Source organism: Canis aureus, chromosome 12 (genome assembly GCF_053574225.1).
Source record: "Canis aureus isolate CA01 chromosome 12, VMU_Caureus_v.1.0, whole genome shotgun sequence".
Classification (NCBI taxonomy): Eukaryota; Metazoa; Chordata; class Mammalia; order Carnivora; family Canidae; genus Canis; species Canis aureus.
Window position 1 is genome coordinate 2,247,820 of NC_135622.1, and position 6,080 is coordinate 2,253,899.

The following is a 6,080-nucleotide window of genomic DNA, read 5'->3' on the forward strand; positions in this document are numbered from 1 at the left end:
ACACTTCGCGTGTCGTTTGATTTTGCTTCACTCCCAGAGCTCTGAATGGAACTGTGTGCACAGGAAACTCATCCTAGGGGTGAGGCACCCCAAAGGGCTGCGGAGTTCACAGGGAGGAAAAACCACTTCACCTTTGCCCTGAAGGTTCATTTTAAAAATCAAATTGACTTTCAATTACCTTCGTTGAGACAGTTTCATGACACGCCCCTTGAGATAACATTTACAAATAGCATTGGGAATCCTTGCCCTAAGATGTCAAAACAATTGCTGGCACAAGTTGAAGGTGTGCACACAGGTTGCCAGAGACCAAAAGACAGCCTGGCCTTAAATGGGTGGCACGGAAGCTTCCAGAGTCTCTGCCTTTGGGATGCGTTTGGCTGAGAAGCTAGAAAGAGGTGAGGGCCTCCTCTCAGCTGTGCTCACTTAATTGTCCCAATATCCACCAGCCCTCTCTTTCTTAAACAACCAAGATGATTCCCAACAAAGGTAATTTTCTGCTTCTCTGGTTCAATTCAATTCATCTTTTTAAAAGCAATTAGTATCCCTTTAGAGTATTGCCCTTTAGAGTTCTTTTATGCCTGACTACTTGTGCCTTAGTTCAAAAGTTAAAGCTTCTCTCTATCCATTTAGGCGACTACAGTAAAATCTAATTAAAGTCCAGGCCAGACAAAAATGCATATTTTGGATTACACAGCTTCCTTAGCTTTGTAAGTATGTAAGTTTCCACCAGCGGGGGTGGGGGTGGGGGTGGGGGGGTGGTATGAGGGGGGTGTCCCATTTTTATTTTAAGGCATTCCTGAGAAGGATGTATTTCCAATTAACTGATTATCGAAGGAATTGGAAACTAGCACAGCTACAGGAGTTAAATATACATTAAGAAAAATTCCACTACTCATGTGAAACTAGTTGGGAGGCCCGTATGTATCAGAAACACATCGTGTCACTTGTATTTTTCCTTTGTAAACCACACTTCTTGTTTACTCAAGTCCAGTAAGGCAATCTGGGCTCAACAACACGTTGACCCGATTAGACAGATCTTTTTATGATGTAGACGGCTTCAGAGACATTCCAGGTGTTACGGAAAAATAGCTGGCTCTGGTATGCTCCTGGTTTCCACGACAGAGACCAGCTGAAAGAGAATTTTAGAGTTCAAATAATCTTAGGATAAAGTCATCTATAATTTTGTAGGTCAACAAACTCTGCAGCAAAGGCAGGATCCGAATAGTTGCTCATTTTATTCCCAGTGCATTGGTCTTTCTTTCTTTCTTTCTTTCTTTCTTTCTTTCTTTCTTTCTTTCTTTCTTTCTTTCTTTCTTTCTTCTTTTCTTTCTTTCTTCTTTCTTTTTTTCTTTCTTTCTTTCTTTCTTCTTTCTTTCTTTCTTTCTTTCTTTCTTTTTTTCTTCTTTCTTTCTTTCTTTCTTTCTTTTCTTTCTTTCCTTTCTTTCTTTTTTTTTTTTAAGATTTTTTCTTTTTATTCATGAAAGACACAGAGACAGAAGCAGAGACATAGGCAGCACTCAACCCCTGAGCCACCCAGGTGCCCCCGCCCCCCCAGCTTATTGGTCTTTCTGCTGGAGCCGTGGTTCTCAACCTTGCAGCACGCTGGGATCGTCAGCCAGTTAAATCAAGTAAGTAAATAAATAAATAAGAATAAAAACAAACAAACAAAGAATAAAAACAAAACCTTCCCCAGAGATAGAGAGATACTTGGTCTGGGCACTTGAAGTTTTAAACACTCCTTTTTCCCACTCTGAGTAGTGGAGGGAAGGAAAAAGGCAACAAGTGACAAGGCACATGCTACATATCTGCAAGATATTTGCCCTAATCCACTGGACCTCACCTTTTAATGGGATGAATTCTTGAATTTTTAAAGAGGCTCTTCTGGAAATTCAACCTCCCTTCTTTTTCGATTTACAACATATAGCATTCTTTTCTTCTTCTAGTAGAGAGGGCCTGGAACAGATTTCCACTTGGCTCCTGGGCTGGTGTATTCATTGGGTAAACAGAGGATGGTATGCAGAATTCTGGAGACTGTGGAAGCCAAAAGAATCATCTCATCTCCTGGGAACCAATTAGGGTTCCTGAATGGCAAACCTCTTGTGTGGGTTTTCTTTTTTTTCTTTTTGTTTTTGTTTTTAAATAAAAATCACAAAGCATTCCGAAGAGGCACACTCAGAATTACTCTGGAACTTTCCACTGAAGAGACAAGCGAGGGAGGCTCTGGGCCAGTTTGGCAGAATGTTGGGCAGCAGTTAGACGCAAAGCAATGAGGAGAGGAGATGGGGTGACCACCAAAATCCAATACCATGATGTAACCCATGGCAGGCACACACACACAAACATGATGTATTGATTTTGGCAATGGTTCCCCATTATTTTTTATATCAGAAACCAGCCAAGTTGAAAAACCATTGGCAACCGAGGTCTAGAGCTGGATAGAGAGCTGGCAGGTCGTACATCTTGCTTTAATTCTGTTGCCTTGCACCTGTCCTGGTGGGGGGTGGGGGGTGGTCTAACACCCAGTCGAGAGGATGATAGAGCCATGAAACTGAAGCCCCAGCTTACAAACCTTTCTCAACAAATCCAAGTGAACATTCATCTGATGAAGTTGAAAGTTTTCTCTGTTCAACTGAGTGGTGAGAAATAAAAAGAAACTCCATCAACTTGCCCAACTGGTTCTGAGGCTGGAAACCTGTCCTGCTCCTTTATGTAATATATAACCTGGATGCTAGTCCTGGCTCCACTCAGCTCTTTATTCACAGCAACACCCCCAACTCTGCCATCTTCCCAGATAGATTGGCCCCTTGTTAACAAATCCTAAAGATTTTAGCCTGGCACATTTTTCATCGGGGTCCAGGGCAAAGCAAATACTTTTAAAAGAAGCACTTGGTAGCAACAGAGAATTGGGAAGAGTGCCAAAGTGAATGACAATCATAGAAACAGTCAATTAGCTGGTAACTTCCCGTTGTCTGCAGGCTGAACTAGGAAGAATGTAGAAGGAGGAAAAGCAGCTGCATCCCAATTAAACTCAGTAGCTCAGGTGCCCAGGAGGATTCTCACTTCTGGTTTACCCAAACAGATCTGCTTTCTGTTCTGATCTTAGGGGACTGCTGTGCAGAAGCATGGGCTCTGCAGATTTCCTCCTTTATGGCTGTTGATAACTGAGCTAAAAAAAAAAAAAAATATATATATATATATATACACACACATATATATGCAAATCAAGAGGATGGATGGGTCACAAGCCTCAGAAATCTTGTTTTTCTTGGCTTGTGGGTAGAAGACAAAGGGAGACTGCTAGACCTTGAAGCGAGATTGAAGACGTGGTGGGCAGGCATAGCCCCGCAGCTGGTGGAGAGAAAAAGGCAGAACCAACACCCACTTGAAAGCCTTTGGGGATCCAGCCGATCCTTCAACTAATGGATCTGGAGAATCCAGAATACCCTGTTATGAAATGGGCTCTGAAATAATAATTATGTAACCCTGATAGTTGGGTGCTTTGATCAAGGCCCATGAAGTACTTCTGTGCCAGGTCTTATCACGTTTGATCTTTTCCATATGGAAAGAATTTTCCAACTTCAATTTCTGATCAAAAAATAGTTTTCATTTTAAAAATAGATATGTGTTTAAAGATTTTATTTATTTATTTGACAGAGACAGAGTAAGAAAGAGAGCACAAGCAGGAGGAGCAGGAGAGGGAGAAGCAGGTTTCCTGCTGAGCAGGGAGCCTGATGTGGGGCTTGATCTCAGGACGCTGGGATCGTGACCTGAGCCAAAGGCAGATGCACAATGGACTGAGCTACCCAGGTTCCCCCAATGTATATTTTTAAAGATTTATTTATTTGAGAGAGAGTGTGAGGGGTGCAGAGGGCGAGGGAGAGAGAAACCCAAGCAGACTCGACACTCAGTGTTCAGCACAGAGCCTAAAGCAGGGCTCGATTTTGTGACCCTAAGATCTATGACTTGAGCTGAAACTAAGAGTCAGACACTCAACCAACTGTGTCACCCAGGCGCCTCTAGTCTTCATTTTAAATCAATAAATACTTATTGAGGGTTTGTTCACTACCTAGAGCAGAGCTGTACTAGAGCAGATTCTTTCAGTCTGGCCCTGGACTAGTTGAGTCAGAATCCTCTGAGCTGCTTGTTTAAAAGATGCCCAATCTAGGATCAAAATCTCCTGGGTACCCCATTTTTAAAAATCAAAAATTGTTTTTCATTTACTGTGAATATTTTTAAACACATGATATAAGAGAGAATGGCATGATGGACCCCATGTATCCATCACTCAGCTTCAATAATTTGTCAACATCTTGTTATTCTTGTTTCAGTTCTACCCATCTATACCAACTTTTTGGGAGGAGGTGAGGCTTAAATATTGTAAATGAATCCCAGACATCTTATCCTTTTTCTCATGGGCTCTTCAGTATGTTTCTGCAACAGATAAAGACTATTTTGTTTTGTTTTTTAACATAATCACAATGCCATCGTCACAGCCAACAACATTAACTTCTTGGAATCCAATCCCTAGTCCATGTTCGGCTTTCCATAATAGCCTCCAAAATATCTTTCTGCGTTTGATGTGTTTGCATTCAGTCCAAAAAGATTCACATGCTGTGTTTGTGGTATGTCTCTTTCAACTCATGACAGCCTCTTTCCATTTTTGTAACATCCTTTATTTGCTGGGGAAACAGTATCATTTGTTCTGTAGAATTTCCCACATTCTAGAATTGACTAAGTGTATCCTCACAGTGCTGCTTTTAACACGTTCCCCCCTCTCCCATATTCTTCCTTAAGCTGATGGTTAGAGGCTTGATTAAATTAAATATTTTGAGTGGAAGAACTTTCTATCTAGCTATTCCACTTTTAGTTAAGATTGATCAGTGAGTTCAAGTGGTGTTCTCCTGACCCACCCATTATAACGTTCTCCATCAGCATTTCACCGAAGGGCTTCAGCAGGCTATTGGATCATTGCCTCGTTCTACTATTTCACTAGGGCTTACAAAATGGTGATTTTTCAGTTATATTTTTCTTCCCACATTTATTAGCTGTGATTCTTCTCTACAGAAGAAATTTCCTTCATAAACTATTTGGCTTAGAAATACAGTCTGTGGGGAAAAGTCAAGATAAAGACTTTATTCCTTCCCTCTATTAATCACATTTATATGTATTAGCATGATCGACATCCTAGTATTCCCAAAAGATGACAATGAAGTTCCTTTCTTGGTGTGGGGAAAAAGGAGGCACATGTGATGGGCTCATAAATTTCTATGTATTTGATGGGTTTTATTTCACTGTAGTTGTGACTTTTTCTCTTTTTTTTTTCTTTTATTTACTTGTTTGTTTGTAGTCATTACTCTTTTTCATGTTCAGACTGTTCCATCTTTGGCCAATGGGAGCCATTCCAAGTTGGCTTCTGTGTTTTCTTCGTTTGCTTTTTTGTCTCCATCATTCCCTTGCTTTGGGCAGAATGAGACACTCCAGGCTCATCTACCTCAGACCTCTAATGAGCCATTTCTCCAAGGAATCCTGATTCCTTTTAGTGGGAAAGGGTATTTAGAAATTACAGTCTGGGCTTTCAGGGTGCTCACTGCTGTTCAATCCTGGCATTTTTAGTGGACAGAGCTAGGAAATATGCATTCTTTAGAAAAAGTCAATTATGAATTAATACTAATGTTGGCTTTGTTTAGTGATATAATTAGATTCCTTTCTCTTTATTTTTTGTATAACTATTACTGGTTTTTGACTTGTAGATACCATTAGAGGTATATATGACCTCTTTTGCATATAGCAGTCTATCTTAAGTTGATGGTTGTTTAAGTTAGAATTTATTCCTTACTCCTCACCTCACGTTTTAGGTATTTGGTATCATGCTTTACTTCCTTTTATTTTGTGAGTCCCTTGAATGATTTTTACAGATTTACTTATTTTTATTGATTTTGTGCTTCCTACTTGTCTTATTCTTACTATTATAGTCTTTCAACTTACAGAGTCCATTTTAATATTTCTTGTAGGGCTGGTTTAGTGGTCATTTTTTTTTTCTAGGAAACTCCTTCTATTCTGAATGGTAGCCTCGCTACATA

At 40.2% G+C, this 6,080-nt stretch overlaps 1 long non-coding RNA gene across 1 annotated transcript; it reads left to right on the forward strand.

Moving 5' to 3' along the window:
• Positions 1-342: 342 nt before the first annotated feature.
• LOC144324584 (uncharacterized) lies at positions 343-2,169 on the forward strand. Its single transcript, XR_013390033.1, has 4 exons — positions 343-486; positions 631-707; positions 1,485-1,628; positions 1,944-2,169. It is a non-coding gene; the product is annotated as an uncharacterized LOC144324584 (long non-coding RNA).
• The last annotated feature ends 3,911 nt before the right edge of the window (positions 2,170-6,080 follow it).